The following is a 26,739-nucleotide window of genomic DNA, read 5'->3' on the forward strand; positions in this document are numbered from 1 at the left end:
TTTTGGACTGGGAACATTGCAGTTGCGTTGCTGCCTATGGAGGGTCAGAGGGGTCTCAGATTTCACAAAAAATATCTTAATTTGTGCTCTGAAGATGAACGGAGGTCTTGTGGGTTTGAACGGCATGAGGGTAATTAATGACAGAATTTTCATTTTGGGGTGAACTATCCCTTTAACCATCTGGGTCTCTTCATTTTTGGGTCACACTTGATACCTTCACAGTAAAAAGTGACTAAAGCCTTGAAATATAAGTCTCCCCCCTCCCCAACGAAAATGTATCTAATATACTTTTGTTCAATAATGTGATTATTATTTTGAATTTTGAGAGTATTTTATGATACAATGCAATATTCATACATTTTTATGAGCTATTTATTCATTTATTTAATTTCATTTCCTATTCTGGTCACTTTTGTCCACGAAGGTACCAATTGTTACTTTTTTATGTTTCTACCCTTTAATATATCCAAATAATGTCCATGATTTTTTATTTTATTTTGTGTAGGCTCACATAGCTAATGCGACAAAGGTAACCAAGTGTCTTTCTTTCAACCCTTTAACATATCCGAATCACACCATTATTGTGTGTGTTTACTCAGTTAATACAACAAAAGTCACCAAGTGTAATTTCGATGAAGCAAAAAAAAAAAGTTAAATTTTACAATTTTACAATTTTTCAGTCAAAGGTGACCAGACAACAGTGTTATAGTACATGATGGCAGACGGAATAAGTCTTGAGTTTGAGTACAAGACCATATATTCACGATTTTAGTCTTGTCATGGACTAGGGAGCATTTGGACCTGGTCTTGACTCAACACTATTGATACATCTTGTGATCTTTGCCGACTCTTAAATATGATCCATTCTGTGCAATGGTGTCTCTGGACCAGAGCACACTGTGTTATTTGTTGTGCATATGTTCAGTGTCTGATTCATTCAGACCCTATTTGGGTCTCTATGTTGACTTTGATTCGACCGTTTTCTGGTCTCAGTCTTGGCTTGGACTCAACCTACTCAGGTCTAGGAATGAGCTGGTCTTGACAATAACACCACCAGTTAGGCTGGTCAAGTTTGATGGTTTCAGAGAGGTTGCAGGCTTCTCAGCTGAACATGAACTAGAACAACTGAAAACCAGCTTGACCAGACTGGGAAACCACTTTGACTAGATTAAACCATCTAAGGACGTATAACCACCTATGGTTGGTTATGGCTGGTCTTTTTAGCTGGGAAAGAAGCACAAATATTACCACCTCCTTATAAATCGCAACGCTGATTACGTTGATTATGTTCTGGGGAAAGCGTGCACATGTGTCGTGGTACTCTCCAAAATGGCAGAAGACGGTAACTCGGGGAGTAAAATTGTTGAATAAATTATGTTATTTTTGTTTTCTTTGCGCACAAGAGTATTCTCGTAGCTTTGCAAAATGTTTTGGACTGGGAACATTGCAGTTGCGTTGCTGCCTATGGAGGGTCAGAGGGGTCTCAGATTTCACAAAAAATATCTTAATTTGTGCTCTGAAGATGAACGGAGGTCTTGTGGGTTTGAACGGCATGAGGGTAATTAATGACAGAATTTTCATTTTGGGGTGAACTATCCCTTTAACCATCTGGGTCTCTTCATTTTTGGGTCACACTTGATACCTTCACAGTAAAAAGTGACTAAAGCCTTGAAATATAAGTCTCCCCCCTCCCCAACGAAAATGTATCTAATATACTTTTGTTCAATAATGTGATTATTATTTTGAATTTTGAGAGTATTTTATGATACAATGCAATATTCATACATTTTTATGAGCTATTTATTCATTTATTTAATTTCATTTCCTATTCTGGTCACTTTTGTCCACGAAGGTACCAATTGTTACTTTTTTATGTTTCTACCCTTTAATATATCCAAATAATGTCCATGATTTTTTATTTTATTTTGTGTAGGCTCACATAGCTAATGCGACAAAGGTAACCAAGTGTCTTTCTTTCAACCCTTTAACATATCCGAATCACACCATTATTGTGTGTGTTTACTCAGTTAATACAACAAAAGTCACCAAGTGTAATTTCGATGAAGCAAAAAAAAAAAGTTAAATTTTACAATTTTACAATTTTTCAGTCAAAGGTGACCAGACAACAGTGTTATAGTACATGATGGCAGACGGAATAAGTCTTGAGTTTGAGTACAAGACCATATATTCACGATTTTAGTCTTGTCATGGACTAGGGAGCATTTGGACCTGGTCTTGACTCAACACTATTGATACATCTTGTGATCTTTGCCGACTCTTAAATATGATCCATTCTGTGCAATGGTGTCTCTGGACCAGAGCACACTGTGTTATTTGTTGTGCATATGTTCAGTGTCTGATTCATTCAGACCCTATTTGGGTCTCTATGTTGACTTTGATTCGACCGTTTTCTGGTCTCAGTCTTGGCTTGGACTCAACCTACTCAGGTCTAGGAATGAGCTGGTCTTGACAATAACACCACCAGTTAGGCTGGTCAAGTTTGATGGTTTCAGAGAGGTTGCAGGCTTCTCAGCTGAACATGAACTAGAACAACTGAAAACCAGCTTGACCAGACTGGGAAACCACTTTGACTAGATTAAACCATCTAAGGACGTATAACCACCTATGGTTGGTTATGGCTGGTCTTTTTAGCTGGGAAAGAAGCACAAATATTACCACCTCCTTATAAATCACAAGTGAACAGCCATACTTTAGGAGTCATTCATCATTCTCTTAAAGGATGCTTGCTCTTTGTAAGGCACTGAGGTTATGGGGTCATGGGTTGAGTAATGCAGCCAGATCTTTCGCTCCCTTGAGGCAGATTCCAGACATCCCTTGAGTAAACCAGAGAGAGTGAATGGGGTGAGAAACATCGGGGAACCTGTTTTACTCTTTTGTTCCATTCCTGACCTTCTTGTGTCCAACCTGCTGGTATTGACCGTGTTGGGAATGCTTACGTACATACAGACACGCTATGCCCATTTGTCTTGCGTTGAGTGACGGCTCACTTCCTCATCGTGGCTTTTAATCCAGACTCACTGTACAGACGCAGCTGTTTTTCATGGTGAAGAAGCTCCATGTCACCTCCTACCTGGTTCCTCAGCACCATTTCTCACCTGCCAGTATTTCTAATCAAGGTCCGTCGATGAACGAGGTATCTGATGTTGACCTTGTTCTGGGGTTGATGGTGTCCCAGAATTGGTTTAGATGTTAAGAAGTATGATGCTTAAGGGTCCTTAACAGGATAGTTCAATCATTTACTCTGCCTCAAGTCATTCCAAACCTGTATGACTTGCTTTCTTTTTGAAGAATGTGGGGTCCAAAACACTTTCTTTCTTTCTTTGCTATTCCAATCAAGAAAGAATGTCTAGAATTGGTATTTTTAGGTGAACCATCCATTTAATTCTTGAAAATATTGTATGTAATTTGTATTTGTGGGTCAATGGTATATAAAAGTGTTTTCCTGGAAATGGACTTATTGTGTTTATGTTGATTTCACAGGTTTTGACAGTCTTTTATACACTTTTCAAGGAAAGTTTTTAATTTAAAAACTCTAAAAATGTCATGTGGTGTAGATATCAAACAAAAACAAATAACCTATTGTCATTCAACTCTGAATACATGCCGATGTACACATCATCATTATAAAAAAAAAAAAAAAACAATTGTTAAAGATGTTGAGATGTTGTAATTTTATGTGAATTATTCCTTTAACTCATGAACATCTAATTTGTATATTTGGGTCAATAGCATGTACAAGTGTGCCATTTTCCCCCCAAAAAGTACTATGTTTATGTTAATTTCACATGTTTTGCAAATATTTTATAACATTTTCAAGGAAAGCTGTTATATGGAGTAATCATCAAATTATAAGGAATAACCTATTTTACTTAAACATTGAATACACATGAGTTTACACATCTTAATCATTTTTTTTGTTGTTGTTCAAGGTAAAATCCATAAATGTCAAGTTTTGGGAAGTTGCACCACACGACATTTTACAACCTCAAGTAACCTTTCCTTTTCATAAAACAATCAAATTATATGACATTCTTATGTTCAAATGTTTATACATTTGTCTATTGATAGGCCAATGCAGTTTGTGGAAATATGAATACATTTTTGAGAGTAGTAATTTTAAGGACTTTTGTATGTCAAGCTATATTGAAAGTGTGTTGGCTCACTACTTATTGTAAATTCTAGATCCTGAAGCAAAACCAGTTGAGAACCACTGGTCTAAATCTCGTTTTGCACAAATTAAGTCAAGCCTAAAAAGTTACCATGAAGACTTGAATCAAATACATACCAATATCTGAAGCTCTTTAATTCTTGAGGGGTGTTTCGCAGGTTCTCTGTGATCTATAATGATTAGCTGAGTGGGGCTTTTCCCCTGCTGGTAGGGTCATCGCTCTGATCAAAACCTTCTTGTAGAGCACACACTCAGTCAGCGGGACTGCGGACATTCTGCATAATCAGCATTTCAAAGCAGCACTGTCAGTATCTCTCCAAAGCTGAAGCGCTTGGCTTTCATTTGTCTGGGCCACACGGGGTCAACATGAAGACTGCCTGCAGATGACATCACCTTTGCCAAGGGGGTTCCTGCTCGAGGAGGTTCTCTTTGAGATGACATGGTAAGAAATATGACCTCAAAGCTTCCCAGTAGGCGTCTGGATATTGGTATAAGTTTCGCAATAAAAGCAGTTCCTGAGAAGCCACAGTGACTCCACCAGACTTATTTAGAATGAAGATATTCCACTGAGAAATTTCAGCCGCATTAGGGCTCAGCTGCCAAGCTATTTCAGGCCATCAGTGGAGCTATTTATCCAGAAATTGCACTGGATGTATAATTCAGTTGGTCCCAGTAATGAGGACCTGCTATTAACTTGGGCTGCTAGGAGAACATCATGAAAGGAATTGCCTCTCATTTCTAACTCATCGTGATCCATTGTTCCCCGCTGCATTCAGTGCCATATGTAAAACAATCCAGTCCTTTTACTAATTTATTTTTATATGCCTTCAATATCAATAAATGTTTAATGGAAATCTGTACAGTCACAGTAGAGTGATTTTAATGGGTGGAATCTCTTTAGGATGTTATTAAAATAGTACATCACTCCAGCATGGGAGAACTCAGCCTTCGTATATTATTGTACATAATACTTTTTAAAGTCATAATTTGCTTATGGCCAGAAGGATAAGACCTGGTTCGATGAAATGATTGCTCTGACAATGGCTTGGATGATGAATCTGAAACTCAGCCTTTATTTTGTTGTTTTATGTAACATCTACTCAGTCTCATTCTGGCACTTTCCATGAATACATAGTTACTTTGGCGCCTGATGATTTGTTGAAGCACACTCTAGAACTATGAAATACGTTCCTAATCCAATCCTATCCTCCTTTAAATAGAGATTTTGGCCTGTTCCACCTCAGAGGTCTTGACCGTTTCTACTGTATCCAACAATTAACAGTGCAATAATCTGTTCTAATTGATAATTGTTTTTAATTGTTAATTGTATTTAATGACAACATATTTAGACAATGAGCAAGAGGGTGGCTAACCGCACACTGATCCACTCAAGACTAAAAACTCTACAAAAAAACATATTTTTAAACATATTGCACTTGAATGTGCACTTTGCACATTCAAGTGCAAAGTGCATGTGAATTAAAAACAGATGGACACGAGCAAGCAAGCAAACGTTTCAGCACATTGCTCACATATTTAAACATATTTACACAAGAAACATATTTATTAATAGCTACAAACCAACAGGTCTATGTGAAAAACAGCTAGATTTAGGCCAAACAAACAAACAAATAAATAAATATTTCTTTATTTATTTAATTTTAGTGTTCATTTAAGGTTTATTGATTCAAAATAAAGTTTTTAAACTGCATTTAGATTTTATTTCTTAAATCCGGTAACAGGGATGCAAACATGGCGGACCTCATAGAAAATTAATAGGAAATACAGCAGCTCATATAATATTTAGTTTGACCTCGCAAGGTTGACGTTTAAAACTTGCTAAAGGTTAACTGCCTCCTTTGGCACCTTTTGTTTTAAGCAATATTCTGTACCCTGTTTCCAGAAGTGCCTTCTGCTCATAATTAGCATTATGCAGTAAACAAACAGCACTAAAAATGGTACAGAGATTCTGACAAAACTGATTTCCCTTGTTTCATCACTATTTATTTTTTTATTTATTTTCCAAGATTCTGGTGAAAATGCCAAAACTGGCCTCACACTCTCATCATCCAGACTTCACTTCCTTATTAGGTGGCAGGAGTGTAATTAAGATGTTTGGATCTTTCAGAGGAAACCCATACTCCACCGGCATTGTCAAATAGACGACTTGTAAATAATAGATAGCGCTGGCTGTATAGACTCCGGCTTATATGGTCCCATCAATGCATATGAGTGAGAGAAAGATGAAAGCGATTTTCTCCACGCATGCACACTCCTGGATTCATTGACTTTGAGTTGTCATTTGATCTGAAAGTAAAGAGATGATTTTGACATCTGCTGCTGATCAAAGCATTGGTTGGTGAATTGTTTGCCTTGTAGTTCTCCATGTGGCATCCCCATCTAAACAGGTATTCCACACTGTACCTGCTATTATCATTAGTGAAGGTTAAGATTGTTCCCAATACACTCCACACATTCTAAACCTATAATCATATTCAAATACTGCAATCCTTAACTGCTTCATAACCAAACATACATAACCATTGTTTTGTTTCTCAGCTTTGTTCCTAAGTCAACATTCAATCAAAACCTATTCAGAACGTAATCTTTCTAACCTTTTGTCAGAATTATATTTGCTTCACTTCTAAAACAACTTTCTTTTTCAGCTGATGTCATCTAGGCCAGATCTTATTTTGACTAGTAGCTAAATACCTATTTATACAATATGTTAGACTACTGATGTAGGTAATGCAGTTTTTTTTTAATATTTTGCCAAAACGTGTAAGTGTAATATAATTGTAATAGAAATGTGTAATTTAATAAAGCAAACATTTTCAAATTCTATTATTAAATATAAATAAATGCATATTAAATCACATTATATTATAGACATTGTATATAAAAAATTATAGCATATATTTTGTTATAATACTACTATATATAATAATTAATCATACATCAATTTGGGCTGAGAAATTACCCCCCAAAATCCAAATTTAAAGTCATTATTGTGTTAAATGAAAAAAAGCATTTAATAGACACTATAAAAAAGCAGCCTTAGAAATTAATATTTTTATTCAAAATAGAATGTATAAGACATAAACCCTTGTTTTCAGAAGCTGCATCTGAAGTGCATTTGGCTATATTTACAAGACTGTTCAGATGTGGGATGAATGCATTTACACTGCAATTAGAATTTCATAAATAAAGATATATATCGAAATACAAAGTTATTTTTCTTTCAGAAATTACTGTTTTCAAATGGGTTTCCCATAAATATTAATTTGTTCGTTCATTCATTCATTCATTCACAAATCCATTAGCTTGAATTGTGTATTAGGTCTTCAAAAAAACAATGAACATTTTCACCAATTCATTGATATTCACATAAAGTAATCTAAATTCTCCTTGCTTCACCAAGATGAAGCTGCATTGACAACAAATAAGCACATTTATTCGTCATAAGTCTCTTTCCGTCCGAAATGTGCAGGCCAAGTTTGGCACGCCACACTATCAACATTTGATATACGAGCAAACTTGGTATTTACCATCTAAATTGCTTCTCCACAATGCTCATATGATGACAGTGATTAATCCAATAAATAACTGAATCTTCCTCCTTCAGAATGCTTCCACATTTTCAGCCACCCATCTAAGACTTAAAGGCAACATTTGTATTCCCCGTGAGCGGTTCCCCCGCCTATTTGACGATATTACCTCCAAGAGCGAAGCCGCCCGGACAGACCGCTCGCACTGTGTGGGCTCCAGTTTTAATGTCATATATTTCTCTCCCTATCTTCTCATCATTAGGCAATTTAATAAATGTGGTGTGAGCACACTAATGTCGATCATACACCAGAGGCAGCTGACCCAGGGTCAGTACGCCGGACAGCGTCAAGGATCCCACTCCTCTTCCTCCCCCCACATCTCTTTATTCCTCTGCTTCTTTTTCCCTTAGGTGAGCACATTTTCATAGCCCCTCTCCTGGACTTTTTACATAGTTTGTACAAAGGCTGCTGCAAATATAAAGGTCGTTTGGCAGAATATCCATCAGATCTTTGCCAAAAACTCAGCAGGAGTTTGTCCTACTAGAGAGCCACGTGTGTTTTACTTAAAAAATGCTTTTGTTTGATTTATTTGTCCGAGATAGAGATATATATCGACATGAGGATATGTATTGGACATGTTTTGTTGTTTACTAGTGTGTAAAAAAACCTGAAAACTTCTACATTCCACTTATATCCCAAAGGTCCCCATGATGACAACCGTTTTTTACTCAAGAGGCGGCCCGTCTGCATTAATTTTGTAGCCCGCGTCATGCTGAAGATTAATGTATTTTTATTACAATTTGCACTTAAAATATTAGGCAGTTAGATTTTTTTTTATTAAATGTATACAATCACAGTACTAAAAGCTGCTCGATCTCTGCAAGCGATGTAACTAATGTGCAATTAAAAAGCGACATGCGGCATGCCCCAGGTGTAATGAAATGTTTTATGCGGTTTAAGGTAAAAAAAAATACATTATTTTCCACATACTGTACATTTTTGTTTCTCCTCTATGCCTCGCCTTTCTGAAACGCGTCAATTTTTACAAAGCTCATTGGACTGAAAAGCAAGGTGTGCTCTGATTAGCCAGCTATCCAGTGCCGATGTAACTAATGTGCAATTAAAAAGTGACATGCGGCATGCCCCAGGTGTAATGAAATGTTTTATGCGGTTTAAGGTAAAAAAAATACATTATTTTCCACATACTGTACATTATTGTTTCTCCTCTATGCCTCGCCTTTCTGAAACGCGTCAATTTTTACAAAGCTCATTGGTCTGAAAAGCAAGGTGTGCTCTGATTAGCCAGCTATCCAGTGCATTGTGATTGGCCGAATGTTACGAAATGTTACGCCCCTTACCATACTGTGATGCCCTGTCACATAAAACCATGTCTGCATTTATGATCGGAGAAATGACAAACAACATGTGCTACTCTACACTCTCAAAACTCACGTTTGAATCATCAGTGGCAAATTCTTTAAATATAAAAAACTTTAGTCTACTTTTAAGGTAAAAAAAATACATTATTTTCCACATACTGTACATTATTGTTTCTCCTCTATGCCTCGCCTTTCTGAAACGCGTCAATTTTTACAAAGCTCATTGGACTGAAAAGCAAGGTGTGCTCTGATTAGCCAGCTATCCAGTGCGTTGTGATTGGCCGAATGTTACGAAATGTTACGCCCCTTACCATAATGTGATGCCCTGTCACATAAAACCATGTCTGCATTTGTGATCGGAGAAATGACAAACAACATGTGCTACTCTACACTCTCAAAACTCGCGTTTGAATCATCAGTGGCAAATTCTTTAAATATAAAAAACTTACTTACAGTCTGTGAGTCAGAACAGCCGGCATTGTAGTCTACTCTACCAGGATCAGGAAACAGTCCTCCATAAAATGTGCTGCACACATCTGAATATTTGGGTTGAACTGTTCTGGAACAGGGTTGTAAATACAACTTAACCCCTGATTTCTAGTTGTGTCCTCTTTTAGAAGGCTAAACAAAGTAGTTCCGCTTTCACAACAAAACACAGCGTCACAAGTGGCGGCAGCCTTGAGTGAGCAGCGGCCGGCGCCTAGAGTGAGGAACGACCAGTGGACTTGAGTGAGGAGTGGCCGGCGGATTTGACGAAGGAATGTACGCAGGGCTTGCGGCAACCACATGTGATGATCCCGGGCTGGGCTCCGCTTCGTCCATGGTGAAAGCCGATCCAGCAATCCACAGCGCCGTCACACGTGGCGGCGGCCTTGAGTGAGCAGCGGCCGGCGCCTAGAGTGAGGAACGACCAGTGGACTTGAGTGATCCAGCAATCCACAGTGCGAAGTTGATGTATTCCCTCAGCGACCAGCACGGATCAGCTCCAGGCATGACGAAGCGGATATCGTCCTCTTTTGGAAGGCCAATCAAAGTAATTTCGCTTTCACAACGAAACACAGTGTCTCCACGGCATGGCGGGGGCAACAACAATACTACAGCGAGAATAAAAGTTACGCCTTCTTTCTTTGCATGAACATTTGGGCGGAGACTTTAGTCTTTGCAACTTTACAGATCTTCTTTATGCATCAAGAGCTTGTAACACAAAGAGAAAAATTTAAATTGCATCATATGACCCCTTTAAAAGAGAAGTGTTGTCCAACAAAAGAGAACATTTTGTTGGATACGGTGTTGGATATTTAAATAAATAGCCAGATCGCGAACAGATTCAATCCACGTAATCTTGTTTATAAATGACAGGAAATTTAAATTGCATCATATGACCCCTTTAAAAGAGAAGTGTTGTCCAACAAAAGAGAACATTTTGTTGGATACAGTGTTGGATATTTAAATAAATAGCCAGATCGCGAACAGATTCAATCAGATTCAATCATCATCATAAATGACAGGATTGTCTATTAAAGCCTTAATCACACTCTGACATTCAAGTCTGCGTTCGTGCTTCATATATATTAACGTGCTTCATATATATTAACGTATATGAAACATCTTTACAAAGTTATTTTGTATCGTTATTTCTGTGTTACAAACATTCAAATAATTACAGAAGTACTGTAATAAAAGTTTATAGTTCGGATATAAACACTGCTGTCTACAGAAGCGATCAAAATAGAATAAATCACCTTTTTGAAAGTGACGATTCTTCAAATAAAGATTGTATCAACTATAACGTAATGCCAGCAGGTGAAGACAAGTGACTTAAAATGAGATTCGTCCAAAAAACGTTGATTCATTCAGGAATGAAACAAGTGAAGTCTTTTTGAGCAAGTCATGAAGTTATGAGTTATGAATCATTTGTTTAACTTTTTTATCAATTCGTTGAATATTGTATTCTATAAATAGACTGCAGCAGTTTCTTCTAGAAACTCTAGTAAATTACATGTTATGTTGTATAGTTGTCTGTTTTCTTTCCAGAATCATGGTGGGAGAATAGTGATATTTATTTTAAAAATAAAGCATTGATACAATATAGTTATAAATATTGTGGCGGGAGGAACAAACGACAGACACAGTGGGTGTGGCGTCAGGCCTAGGAGAGGCTTTTATTAACAGAAAATAAACAAAGTGTCCAGAAAAAGGGAATCAAGGGTCCAAAATAAACAGGGGATCTGGGGTCCTCGTCATGCTGCGGGGTTCCTGAAGGGAAGGGCAGTGGTCAGGAAGGAAGGTTCCAGGTAAGGGGCGGAGTCCGGTGGCCGCATGCTCTCCCTTCTCTGGTCCGGGTGTGAGGGGCGGCGTCTTCTTCCAGCGGCTGCATCCTTCTCGTTGCCCACGGCACATCCTGGCCCAACGGCCGTGTAACGGGTGCGGTTCTCGTCCGGACCACAGGTCCGGCGGCCGCATGCTCTCCCTTCTCTGGTCCGGGTGTGAGGGGCGGCGTCTTCTTCCAGCGGCTGCATCCTTCTCGTTGCCCACGGCACATCCTGGCCCGACGGCCGTGTAACGGGTGCGGTTCTCGTCCGGACCACAGGTCCGGCAGCTCACGACTCTGGACGGGAAAGAGACCGGTCTCCCGAGGAAAGGCGCGCTCGGCATTTAAACAGCGGCGGTGATGAGGCTCCAATTCGGTTCAGGTGTGCCCCACCACACACCGCCATCCCTGACTATTTCAGCGCCCCTCCTCTCTCATGCACCCACTCATGTCGGGAGCCTGGCGAAGGGTGGCGATTAAGGGATGGGGTGATGCTGATAATTAGGGGGAGGCAGCCGACTGGTCACAATATGAAAAATAATACTTCTTTCTAAAGAAATTTGTGAACTACATTTGCTCAAGAATGTTTTAGTTTTAGCATTTTGAGTTTGTTCAATACTCTGTTTGAGTATGAATATAGTCAGTATAGCAAAAAAAAAACAAAAAAAACTTTTTGTTCCAAATTTTTACTCTTAAAAAAATAAATATTTAATTTAATTTATGCATTTAGCAGATGCTAAAAGCAACTTACAATGCATTCAGGCTATACGTTTTTTACCAGTATGTGTGTTCCCTGGGGATCAAACCCATGACCTTTTGGACTGCTAATGCAATGTTCTACCGCTGAACCACAGGAACATATAGTTCAGGAATATATATATATATATATATATATACACAATATATATTACAGGAATATATATTGAAGATATTACATATGTATATTCATGCTCAGTGTTGTTTTTAATAGGACAAGGACAAGCAAGACTTAGATAAGTAATAAACTGTATTTCTACTCAGTAAATCTGAAAACATTGACTTAAATAAAATCTGATAATGCAAATTGTAATTTGTGGCCCTTCGCATTTTATGTAGTTTAAATGTGGACTGCTTGGCCTCTGAACTTGAGTACCCCTGGAATAGTCTATAGAAAAAAAATTAACATGGTTATTTACCAACCCTCAAGTTGTTCCAAATGTATTTTTTTTATTTGTACAACACAAAATCTGAATTTTTGAAGAATGATAATTCTGAACTTAGGATGTTGCAAGGAAGCCCCCCCCCCCCCAACGCATAAATAATGGAAGAATTGTCATTTTTGGGTGAAATGATTCCCTTGAAGGCACTAGAGAAATCTCAGACGTTTGACTGATAGGAATGCGTAAGATGAAATTTGAGCGTGAGGAAAGAGCTGTGTTAGTCTCAAACCATTCATTGTTTTTTTTTTGTTACTCTACATTCTCTTTTTGTCTGTGGATGTCGATATTGTTGATATTTTGCATTTCAAATTAAAAATGACTTGTCACTATTGCAAACACTTACATTTGGCCGTATTAAGGTGCATTTGTAGCATAAATTCTAGTGTGCACAAAAATGGACTCAGTAATGTTCCACTTTCCATTATACATTACCAGACATTTTAATTTAAAATACGGAGTAAAAAAAAAGTCACTAAACATGTTATGTGTCAACTATCCAAAAATAGGCATGTGTTTGTCAGTGTGTATGAGTGATCGTTCCACCTCTCTGCTCTTGATTTATGGGAAAAGTATATCCATTCACACACACACACACACACACACACACACACACACACACACAAAGGTATTCTAGCGCTCAGTTGGATGTGTCTCAGCTGTCTAACACAGAACATGTCCTACTGCCTTTTCATGATCAGTCACCAAGTCAGAGGAGACGCTGCATGTGTGTGTGTGTACCGCTGTGGCAGTTTGTCTGCGTCTTCACCCTCATACATCTGTCGTGATTGTCTAAGGACTGGAACAAGGCAAGCAAATCAAAGAGACACGGTCTGCTACATCGCAGAGTACAAGTGCCCACATTATGGGGCGAGCTTAAATGTGTCCGAGAAAGAGCTTCGGATGAAAGACAGCACTATTTCATAGAGAGAGAGAGAGATAAAAAACAGAGGCACTGAAGAGAGGATATGACAAGCTGCTAAAAAGCTGTTCAGAGAGCACAAAGCCACCTCAGTGTCTGGTGCATCTCCAAATTGACAGCAGATAGAGACAGACAGAAGTAGAAATTATTTTGATATATGGATAGGGGTATTTATTTACTGATATAAAGTGCAGTGGGAGTAAAGGAAAATGTATTTTTATGGTCCCATTGTTTATGTTTTAGTGCTTCATTGCTTCATGTCTAAAACTCTGATGCAAATTTAGTCAATATTTCTGTATTATATTATTTATTCTTTATATATATATATATATATATATATATATATATATATATATATATATATATATATATATAGCACTCGGGCAGAATTTGTTGTTATTTGGTGTTTTAGTAGGAAATAAAATAAAATTTAAAAAAAGCTGTTTTTCCAAGGGTCCTATAGCCCTGTGGTACACTGTATACTGTTTATATTCTCTCGCTTTCTCTCTGTTTCTCTTTATAATGTATTTGGCACCACGCATGAGACAGGAACAAATCTAGCAGTCCCTTTTGTGTGCATTTATAAGTAACTTTTAGTCAAAAAACAAAACAAAAAATCACGTATTTTCAGTGATTGTGCCAATAGTACATAGAGATGTTTATAGAGTAATATGTAATCAGGCTCAGATGAAAACAAACACAGGCAAGAAGACCCTGTGAACTGACATCATGTTCATTATTCATCTGCACTTTGAGAAATGTCTGGAAATTCTGCTCCTCTTTTTCCAGTCCTAGAATCACGTGCTCATGAGCAAAACACATGCTTTCCTTTACAAGTGGAGTAACAACCATGGTGAGTTTTCATATTTCTGCAGTTATGGAGGAAAATTAATTTAGGAATGATTTGTATTATAATCATAATATTTGTTAGTGTGTTTCTCCGTGCACGTTAAAGGCACAAGATGTACGATTTTTGTATTAAAATATCCAAAAACCACTAGAACAGTGTTATATATTTTGCTGACTTGTGTACTTACATTATCCCAAATGTTTCGAAGAATGTTTAAATCTAGAGAAATAAGCAATTTTAACTAGTGACACGCACCGTGTCTATAATGTCATTGTGTCGCCTGCCAATGACGCCATAGTCCCTCGATTTCCGAAGTTTTTTTTTTTTTTTTTTTATGGAAACACCAAAGACGCTTTACTATGTTGTGAGTTTTATTAGACAGGTGACGACCGCACAGAGTAGCATTATAACAGAATGTTCAAATATATCTAGTATGATAAAACAGCGCTGCTTACTTCCGCTGCTTTCTGGAAGCGCTCGACTGTGGCATAATAAAAGCTCAGCTGCTTTCGAGCCGTGTGTCACGCTCGTTTAGTGCCTCGTTTCGCTTCGACGGCTTTCAGCCCCACCCTGCTTCATTCTATTACGTTAATAAATCATTAGCTCATCCATGAACATGATTTCTGCCCGAGTCCCATCGGATTGCATCGGCTGTTGGGATATATACAGTATACTGTATATATATATATATATATATATATATATATATATATATATATATATATATTTCACCACCACACAAGCAGCACCAGTGGGTTAAATGTGACTCAAATGCGGATTATTCCAAACAAATCTGTACAAAAATGACAAAAATAAATAAACAAAATAAAAGTAAATAAATAGTCATTAAGACAAAACTATATTTTTAATTTTAAAAAAAATCTATGTATATATGGCCAGTAAATTTTTAGCTGCCATTATTATCTAGGAGTTCTATAACCCTGTATACCCTGTTTGAAATGCTGCCAAACTAGCATGTAGTAAATTCCTGGATGTCGCATGTTGGTTTACAGGTAAGATTGTGCTTGCAGCCAATTTCCCTCAGTCTGCTAAAGTTTGAGTCCCTCTCAACACTCTATGAATCCATTCTTGGCTTCAATCCCTTGCCAGCTAATCTTAGATTACTCCTTTTCAAATTTACTCTGAATCCACCTCAGGCTGGGTGATTTATGATTGTTATTACCCATTTTATCCTATGTGTGCTAAAGCTCAGTGCTTGCAAAAGCTGTTAATTGCTTAATTCTGGAGATAAGACAGCGAGCATGGCTGGAGTCGCCAATCATGTGCTAGTGAAGACATCTTTCAGCACTGCTGCAAAGGCAAGCCTTGCACTGAATTTGGTGCATAACTCGTCCTGCACCGTTTATGCTAGAGACATGAATGATTGTGCTATTACTTTTCTAAGATATCAGACTTATTTCCAACTGGCAGAAAATGCCACCCAGAACAGCTCAAAAACCGAATAGCAACTCTCTGTAAACTAACGGGAAGACCCTTAAAAACCACATAGCAACTCCATGGAAAGCAACCTGAATACACCCTAGCTACTGCACAGCAACTCCCTGGCAACCAACAACAATTTAATTCAATTCAAGTTTATTTGTATAGCACTTTTCTCGATACAAATCATTGTAAAGCAGCTTTCCAGAAAATTAAGTTTCTACAATATATTTAGTAGTAGCTTATCAGTGGTGACTACAACAATAATCTAGCAACCCTATAGCAACTCCCAAGAAACCAACCAAACACCATAGCAACTGCATATAAACTCCCTGAAAACCACCCAGAATACCCTAGCAACTGCATGTCAACTCCTAGAAACCACTGAGGATACCCTAGCAACTGCATACAAACTAACTTAAAAAAATCTGCCTAGAACACCCTAGCAACTGCATAGCAACTCCTTGCCAACCAACAACAATGTCCTAGCAACCGCATAGCAGCTCCCTGGAAAACACCCAGAACACCCTAGCAACTGCATAGCAGCTCCCTGGAAAGCACCCAGAACACAGTAGCAACTGCGTAGCAACTCCCTGGCATCCAACAACAATAATCTAGCAACCCCATAGCAACTCCCTAGAAACCAACCATAACACCCTAGGAACCACATAGGAATTCCCTGAAAAAACAACTAGAACACCCTAGCAGCTCACTGGAAACCACCCAGAACACTGCAGCAACTCCCTGGCAACTAACAACAATACTCTAGCAACCACATAGCAACTCCCTAAAAACCAGCCAGAACACCCTAGTAACTGCATAGCAACACCCTGGAAATCACCCAGAGCACAATAGCAACTGCATAGCAACTCCCTGGCAACCAACAACAATAATTTAGCAACTCCAGTGAAACTCCCTGGAAACCACCCAGAACACCCTAGCAACTGTATAGCAACACCCTGAAAAAAAAAAGACAGAGCTTGCATAACAACTCCCTGGCAACCAAAAACAATCATCTAGCAACCCCATAGCAAGTCCCTGGCAACTAACAACAATAATCTAGCTACCACTTTGCAACTCCCTGGAAACCAACCAGAACACCCCAAAAACTGTGTAGGAACTCCCTGCCAACCAACAACAATACTCTGGCAACCACAAAGCAACTCCCTTGAAACCAACCAAGGGTGAGATTCCAAAAAGCAACTATGGTCGCAAGTTCCGTTGTTACCAATAGAGTTCAATGGAACTACAGTAGTTAGCTAACAATGCTTTTGGGAAACTCACCCCAGAACACTCTAGCAACCACAGCAACTCCCGGGAAACCAATCAGAACACCCTAGCAACTGCATAGCAACTCACAGGAAACCAAACAGAACATCCTAGCAACAACATAGCAACTCTCTAGAAACCAAACAGAACACTCTAGCAACTGCATAGAAACACTCTGGAAACCACCCAGAGCACCATAGCAACTGCATCTGGCAACCAACAACAATAATCTAGCAACCCCATAGCAACTCCCTAGAAACCAAACAGAACACCATAGCAACTGCATAGAAACTCCCTGGAAACTACCCAGAACTCCCTAGAAACTGCTTGACAACTCTCTAGAAACTACTGAGAATACCCTAACAACCGCATACAAACTAACTGCAAAACCACTTAGAACACCCTAGCAACTGCATTGCAACTCCCTGGCAACCAACAACAATACCCTAGCAACCACATAGTAACTAACTAACCTGGTAACTAACAACAATAGTTTAGCAACCATATAGCAACTCCCTAGTAAATCAACCAGAACACCAAAGAAACTGCATAGCAACTCCCCTGAAACCACTGAGAATAGCCTAGCAACCGCAAACAAACTAAGCAACCACATAGCAACTTAATGGAAACCATCCAGAACACCCTACAGTAGCAACCGCACAACAACTCCCTGGCGACCAACAACAACACTCTAGCAACAGGGAGGCAAGTTTTGCACAAGTTTTGACTCATAATTTCTTCATAAAACGTAAAACTGTAGTGTAGAGATGTGGCCACTTATCAAGGCTGTTGTGATCTATTGTTTCTTCAGCGCTGAAAGCTATCAAAGCTCTTATTGTCTCTTTTTTAATCCTTTGTCTTTTCCCATTAACAGTCGGTTGAAAAGCTGAGACAAACATGAATGAAGATTTACAACATCTCTCTTCTCCCTTCCTTCCCCCACATCATGAATTAAAGAACTGCATAGTGTTCCATGATGTGACTGGAGGATGGGTGATAGTAAATTAAACAATGTTCCAGGCAATGTTCCTGAGAGAGAGAGAGAGAGAGAAAGAGAGAGTCTGAGTCTTCTTTGAGCCCCAGCAATGAAACCAAATAAATAAACTGATAAATAATAAAGAGCTGTTGAGGGCCTCTCTCCTTGGCCATGACATGACCTTCCTCAGATTTTCTCCCTGTATTCACCAACCACCAAAGACACGCTAGATGTTTTTCAGTTTGTACGTGCAAAACATTATATTTTACATTATATTTGCAGTATGTATATATTTTCTGCTACTGCTGAGTAATGTGTTGTTTAATGATGAAGGAATTTGGCTGCGTAGATTACTTACAAATTGTAGTCTATTACTGATTGTAGTTTTTGATTGTAGAAATTGTAGTCAGTAATGCAATCTAGAATACTCATTTCAGGTAATGTGTTCTGACTAATTTTGGATTACTTTTGACGTAACTTTAGTTGGGATTATTTCATCAGAGAAGATGCAAAGGTGTTGTTAAATTATTGAAATAACTTTAAATCTCAGGGGGACTTGTAATCCATAAAAAGTAACAGTAATCTGATTATTAAAATGTAATATAATCCAATTACAAGTACATTTTTAATCTGATTATGTAATCCAAATTACATGTAATCAATTACCCAGCACTGTAACTATATAACTTATTTTAACTGACCTTATCTCACCATGTCTGACAGGACTGAAACATAAATAAATAAATACATATATAACACCCCTAAAGACGACCCTATTTCTGTGATTTGCTATTATTTTTCCTGAAAAGAAACAATGGGATGTCCAAAACAGAGTTTTGTCAGTGAATTAACAACTAGTTGCTCATTTCACTGAAGACCACCTCAATTTGTTTAGAGTAAATGTGGTTGTAAAACTGTTTTTAGAGAAAACATAATTTTGCACTTTGAAGAAAAATGTCAGCCATATTTCACTCTTGTGTGTGTGTGGCCAGGCTGTTCATTTAGTGACCTTTATCACACCACTTTCATACAAAATGTCCTTCCAAAAATGAGTTAGTTTTATTGAATTTTACCAAGGTTATGTTTCATTCATGCCATGCTCCCACGTGCTTAATGGACATTACTATATATCTTAAGCCTAAAGGAGACATAAGTGAGGGAGTTGAACAATCCTTACCCTGTGATTTATATGGATATGGCAGTGAAATGGCAGTCTGGGATAACATGCCCGATTATAAATGACAGAACGACAGGGACTACCATCTGCCATCCTTTCACCCATTAGCCTGAAAAATGAAACGGGACTGAGGATTTTTAGTCCAGCACATACTTGTATTTTTTTTCTAACAGAATAGATTAGCGGATGGGGTGACAAAATGCGTGAGATCTGTACTTTAATTGCATCTTGCACAGTTGGGTGGCCAGGACACATTCTCTGTCCACTCGGGTTTCTTTTAAATCATCTGAGTGTAAGCGAACAAGCCTTTAAGACTCGGTGCTGCCAGGACTGTAACAGCAGAGGCTAGTAGCGCTGTAAGCATTATAGCGATGAAATGTTTCATGCTGTTTTAGCTTGGACTCCAGCCCTGCACTAAAAGAGCATTGATCAAAGTGTGCTAGCATGGTGGCCAAAACAACTGAGAGGCACTTTAGTTGTTTCTGTGATATTTAAAGTAACAGTTCACTCCAAAATATGTCAATCATTTGCTCATCTTGCTCTCCTATTTTAAACAAGGCACGACTGCATTATCTTGGTGTGATTCCAATGTTGCAAGCGGTACTGTATTCAGTAAGCCAAGCTAAACAGCACTCCCCAGACGGGACTTAACAATTGTAATTTTTCATAATGCTTACATAACAGATGTAAGCGCATGAGCTAGTAGGAATAGAGGCAGAGCAGTGCATGTGAGGTGAGATGATTTCGCTGACTTTGTTTTAGTTCTTCTCAGTGTTCTGCTGCCCTGATGAGTGAGTTAATGTAGTAGTTACAGCAGGACTGGAATCATCTCCAGTGCAACACGTGCCTTTATAATGGATGTGTGGATTCAGAATATGGAATTAGCAATATATTTACCATTCAACTGGTAAAGTGGAAATTTTCAGCTCATGCTGTGGAATTCCAAAAGAACGGTACATGATTTTGGACTACTCCTATCTCGACAAGATGCAATCGTGTGAACATTGCGGCATATAGAGAGATAAAAACAGTTCATGAAAACATTCACTTTTAAGCAAGTTCAGTGCAAAAGTGTGTCATAATAGCTACGTTACATGATAAAACCAAAAAGTAAAAGTTTACGAAGACAGATGTGTGAAACAAACACAACCTGAAAACAACATTTTTCAATAGGTGATTTTTCAACACCTATTTTGGTTAAATCTATCATTCATCTGTCATAAATCTGACATTGCAAAAAGTGCATAGAAATATCTCACATCACACAATAACCCTACATGCAACATTTCATTTTAAAGGTTAAGTTTGTGTTCCACTCAAAATGCATTGTGAGCGATCCAGGTCACATGTTTCCAAAGAACAAGTTCTTTGTTGAGGTCTAACTTCATAAGTCATAATAGATGGATATTTTTTGGTCCGTTTCCACTGATTAAAGGGCCGTTAATGATGGCGAAATGGCCGAGGATAACATTTGAAGAGATGCTCTTTGAAAGCTGACCCTGAGACATGCTCTCTGCTTTCATCTCTCCCTCCCATCGTACCCTATTTCTTTTACTCTTCTCTCGAGCTGTGCCTCGGTAAAGTAATGACAGTACTCCCAACAATGCAACCAGGGCTTTTTAAGTGGACCCGACTCTCTGTGATCCATATACATTGTCTTTCTGTCAAGTGAGAGAGGAGAATAGCTGGTGAATCGTGACAATTTTAAAGACTCCGCTGCCAGAGGCCGCTTTAAGGGGAAACGGCGCTGCATTTTTGACGGCTCTCAAGCAGCTGAATGTATCTGAGATGAATTGTGTGATTTGCATGAATATTTCTGCTTTATTGCCAGAGAGCTGTATGAGAGGTAATTGCATTATGAGTCCACGGAAAAATGATTGTGAGTGATAGCGTTCTGTAACCTCTATACATGCATGCATATTGAGGTAGCGGTGAATAGCGGCAATCAAAATAGAGCCTCGCTCCAAGAGACGATTTAAAAGCATATTGAAGCATTACATAAATTTTTATGCATCATAGACAAGTGAGGCAGGAATGTTTCGAGTCCATCGTTTGGCTGGAATCCAGTGGTCATATCAGTGCTCATTAAATCTCTTTAAAAGGGTTTAAATCAAAAGAAATGCACATTTTTCTGATTTATTTATTTTTTTTAACTTGAAGGCCTCCCGTATGAATGATGACTTGGTTGTGCAATTACACAGTAACATTCGAAGAGAAAAGTTCATCCGACGCATCCCGTGCATCACAATGAGATCTCGTTCACCTAAAGAGACCTGAGAGAAACACTCCCGGTTTGGCCATTCAATGGATCCAAGTACCTCCACTTTCCACTCAATTGATGGAGAACTTAAACTGACTTTCCATCCTACAGACTATAATGACTATGAAAGAAGCTCAAAGCGTTCCACGCTGTGGTTTCAACGTCAGGAATTGAATCTGCCTCGATCTGACAACGCTTCACTGGGAAAATGAGCCACTTTTGGGTTTACCAGAAAGGTGGTGCACTTGCTAGTTATCTGACGGATCGATACAGCCAATCCCACTTGGAGGAAGACTGACTTGTATTGAGAGAACTCTGTAGGAACGACTGCCTCCGAATATAATATATGCCGTCAATAAGATGCAAGCAGATCGAGTTCGGAGGAGCAGTGGAGAAACCATGTTAAATAATGAGCAGGAACCATGTCTTCCTGACCCATATACTGTTTACCTCATTCTGTCTGCCTAGTTTATTCTCTATCCGTGATTCCCATCCTTGTTGATAAAGGGCTGAGTTGCCTAATCCACTTTTGGAGGCCGAGCCACATTATGCTGTCCTGTTTATCAAATCCAAACTCGATTTTTGCAAAGGTTAATGGCCAGGCTTGCAGGAAAAAATAGTGCAAAGGCAAATGTTTTAAGTGGAGCCCTTTGCAATTCCAAACAAGGGATAACATTTGCAGTCTGTATTTCGGATGCATCGGAATGACCTTTGTAAGAATCTGGCCTGATTAAACAGGTGAAGATAGTCAGGCTGCTTTGAGGGGAGCCAACTTTTCCACAGTCATTACCGTAAAAAAAAAAAACTTTTCCTGAAGGCTTAGAACGAATGTAGTTACTGCAGCAAGCGGCAAAACAAAGGGACACGCTAACAGAGAGTGGTTTGTCCCATAACCTATTCTCTAGAAGGTCACACAGCAGAGGAATAGGAAAATGTAGTATTTTTTTATTGAGGTGAACCCGAGTCCTCTACTGCTTTGATGATGTTGTTAGGTAAGTGAAGTTTTCCTGTTTTTAAGTAGCAAACATTCTTTGGGCCTATGAGGTATTGCTCATGGTTAACAAAGGAGATTGTCAACATTCCCTGGAAAACGCTGTCATAGTTCAACCATCACGGGAATGGTTGAACTATGACAGTGTTTTCGAGGGAATGTTGACATTCTCCATTGTTAAGCATGAGCGATACCTCAGAGGCCCAAAGAGTGTGTTATTCAAGCCGGGCTACATGTTAATGTGTTTGTAGACACATATTTCTGGATGACATAAGGGTTTACGCCATGAGAACATCAAGGTTTCAAGATATCCAGGTGATGTAATGTCCTTGGTTTACTTTGCTAAGCATTTCCCAGGTACACTACACCCTCATTGTATTAGTCGTATTATACTTGTAATTGATGTGTGTAATGTTTTTGGATATTAAAATATGGTCTTCAAACAGAGTATAATATGCAGAGATAACTAAAAGTAAGCTATTTGATTGGTTTCAAAAACTTTTAAACACTGTGGTTTGCTATCAAAACATTGTTCTGTTTGTTTTACCATCCCGCTTGGCTCAGCATAGCAACACTGGCTCAGCCAATGGTGTGAGTTTGGGGCGGGGTCATCTGTTTTTTTCAACCAATGGTAGATGGTGGAGTGTTTAAAAACAGATATTATTTTTTACAATTCTGATTGGTGACAGAAATTACATACTTCATATTTTTATGCATTATCATTTTTATTTGACACTGAGAGTTTTAAAAGGACAGAAAGGGAATGGGAAATGACATAATCACAAAAACGAGCCGGACTCAAACTCTTAGAGTTTACATGAGCACCACAGCTCAATGTGTCAAAGTAGGCGTTGCGAACCACTACACCACAGCTCCAACTAGTTTTACGCATTTTTCAAAATAGAAACTAACATGACACCAGTTTCAACCAAAACCGGACATTTTTTAATGTGTTTTATTCGTTCATTTACACAACAATATTGTTTTGGGGGCCTGAAAACGCACACTTTTAAAAGTGCATTAAAAAAAAAAAACAATACTGTTATTGTCTCTGTGTAAATTAGAGAAATGCTCATTTGTAAATGCAGTGATGCCATGAGCATGCCTAATAAGTGTTTACTCTAGTGGAATATGTGTGTGCGCAGGCGCATAGTGTTTCTTTACATAGTGACATCGCCAACTACTGGCACGGCATGAACCATACGCCATTTTTAGTTGTTTTCGCTCATTCAGGGGATTTTTTTGACAATGTTGTTGTCTGTACACTAACACTTTTCAAAAATGTGAAAGGAAAACTTTTCCATTTTTAGTACATTGTTGTTCTGTAACTGTACCCTAAATATCTTCACATATCACCTTAGCATTCTTGGTACTTTCTGAGTTGTATATATTGTAGATGCAAATTACCCGTACAGCATTTTTAACAGAGTAGTCAACAAAGTTGAGTCAAAGTTTCTTATACCTGTTTACTGTAATAAGTGAACCATATGAGCTTTAAAAAAAACGAAAGTGCATTAAAAAAAAAAAACAATACTGTTATTGTCTCTGTGTAAATTAGAGAAATGCTCATTTGTAAATGCAGTGATGCCATGAGCATGCCTATTAAGTGTTTACTCTAGTGGAATATGTGTGTGCGCAGGCGCATAGTGTTTCTTTACATAGTGACATCGCCAACTACTGGCACGGCATGAACCATACGCCATTTTTAGTTGTTTTCGCTCATTCAGGGGATTTTTTTGACAATGTTGTTGTCTGTACACTAACACTTTTCAAAAATGTGAAAGGAAAACTTTTCCATTTTTAGTACATTGTTGTTCTGTAACTGTACCCTAAATATCTTCACATATCACCTTAGCATTCTTGGTACTTTCTGAGTTGTATATATTGTAGATGCAAATTACCCGTACAGCATTTTTAACAGAGTAGTCAACAAAGTTGAGTCAAAGTTTCTTATACCTGTTTACTGTAATAAGTGAACCATATGAGCTTTAAAAAAAACACTTTCACCTGACATAACGAGAAATTAACAGCTCGGGTGGATATGGTGCTTCCTGGTCGAAAATGTTAAGCTGAATTTAATACAGGCAGGTTGACCCATTCTCAGGTCCCGCTGTATTAAAAAGAGATTCTGAAGCCGCTGGCAGGCTTTGTTCTTACACATAATTTATTCAGTGAGAGTGCCGCTATTTTTCTGCTTCATGTTGCCAGCGATGTCCCCCTGCCTGCTTCATTTGTATTGAATAATGTCATGCTGTCCCAGCCACTGAAATATCGGCCACAAAAACTCTTACGAGACTCATTTAATTTGCAAGCCGGTGTTTGCGCACACTCCATTATCAATGGGCCGCGCTGCACCGCAGTTTTGTGGTCATCTCATGTCCTTTAATCATGGAAAGGTACATCTCCTACAAAAACCCAGTGCTTTGATTGACTGGAGAGGAAAAGACAACTATCACTTGAATTTGAAGAGTAATTTTTCTCTGACAGGCATGGTAAACCAAGTACGAAATTGAGGAAAAACATGAAACTGTGAGGTGCAAAAGACCACACTGAAAACCTAGGATTTATTTATTATTATTACTTGTCTTTTTTTATTTAAACTTGAACATGTTTACATTTTCTAATAGATATTAAAAAAATAGATCAAATATCCAATAATAAAACCAGTTTATTTATTTGTTGTACTGTATTTATTTATTCAAAGATATATAAAAAAATTCAATGCTTGTAATTCTTGATGTACTTCTTGAGCTTCTATGATGAACATGGTTTTAATTTTCTGATTATTTATTTATGAATTTATTTATTTGGGGGGTATTATTTGACAGAAAACCGTTGACTGACAAATCAAATTCATGTAAAGCAAAACAAAACAAATAGGAAAGGTTACCATATAGAGGACCTCTGCAGACCAATGTTTATGATCAATGTTCATAAACAATCAATGTTTGTAATATTTAGATTTTTTTAATGACGACATTGTAGGCTGTACAGTGTCATGTGGTGTGACTCCTATATCCTTAATTTGAATTATTTATTTGTTATATAATTAATCATGACATTTGTAAAAATAGAAAAAAATATATAAAATAATTACAATTAAAATATTTATTTAAAATAGTGATTAAGTGTACATTCACACGATGTGTATACACTCACAAAATAATAATAATAATAATAATAATAATAATAATAATAATAATAATAATAATACTTGTTATGGTTAACCACATGCTGAAAATGGCATTATGTTTTTCAAATGCACTTGCACCGCAGCAGAGATCGGGTGGTGTGGTTGTTACGCTCTGCACCGTAGAATCTGTTTAGGCCCTGTCCAGTTGACATGCATGACGTGCAAAGCTAAGCAGTTCATAAATGTCTTTCATCAACTTAACATCTGTTTCACTTTTCTTTCTTTTGTCAGTCGTCCAATGCATTACCAGCTCGATCAGTGCCTGTATAAACATATGAGAGTTTGGGGAACTAACCATGGCAGATGTATTTATAGTAATGTTCTTGGCCGTATATGTTCAGGAGCCCATCCGCGTGAATATGTTGTAACACACTACATACAATCACTCTCCTGGCAGCCCTAAAAATGATTGATAATGGAAGGCGGCCTCCTATTTTATAACCCCTTGTGTTGGCGTTCCAGCCTTGGCCGCCCGCCAAGAGGTTCCCGTGGATCTGTGCTTGTCCTTGCTGGTGTACTTTACTACCAGGAGAACAAACAAAGGTGACAAATTACACCAGCTCTTAAACTGCTATTATCCCGTGCTTACGAGTCTAGTAAAGCATCCATCTCTGATGACCACCTCATACATCTACGCCCAATTCATGGGACTTTTTTGACATTAATAAATAGGATTTTATATAAAAACATCAGTGCGGTAAATGTTAAGTAAATGTAATCACCAGCTTACGGATTGATTTATATTCCTGCAGGCCACCTGGTAAAGTTTAAACTTTACGGATGTTACTGTATATAAGGGGAGGAATTTATGATCTGCCCTGAACTTCACCTGTGTTTAGGAACATTGCTTATGCACGTGTTTTACATATGAAGCTCATGCATGACAGCATATAATAAACCGCTTTAAAGCAATAGGCATAATATGTGCACCAATTAAGTTGTGGTTATTTTGCAAGAACACTATCCTCTCAAGAAGCAATTCACGATTTTATTTTAACTGCTGTGCAGTTTCTACAGACCAAGTATATGTTTTGAATT

At 38.1% G+C, this 26,739-nt stretch overlaps 1 long non-coding RNA gene across 1 annotated transcript; it reads left to right on the forward strand.

The window, feature by feature from the left end:
* The first annotated feature begins 1,616 nt into the window (after positions 1–1,616).
* LOC107588118 (uncharacterized) lies at positions 1,617–26,420 on the forward strand. Its single transcript, XR_001609539.1, has 4 exons — positions 1,617–1,679; positions 3,053–3,064; positions 21,750–21,753; positions 26,411–26,420. It is a non-coding gene; the product is annotated as an uncharacterized lncRNA (long non-coding RNA).
* The last annotated feature ends 319 nt before the right edge of the window (positions 26,421–26,739 follow it).

This window comes from Sinocyclocheilus grahami, unplaced genomic scaffold (genome assembly GCF_001515645.1).
Source record: "Sinocyclocheilus grahami isolate Dianchi unplaced genomic scaffold, SAMN03320097.WGS_v1.1 scaffold98.1, whole genome shotgun sequence".
NCBI classification, from domain to species: Eukaryota; Metazoa; Chordata; class Actinopteri; order Cypriniformes; family Cyprinidae; genus Sinocyclocheilus; species Sinocyclocheilus grahami.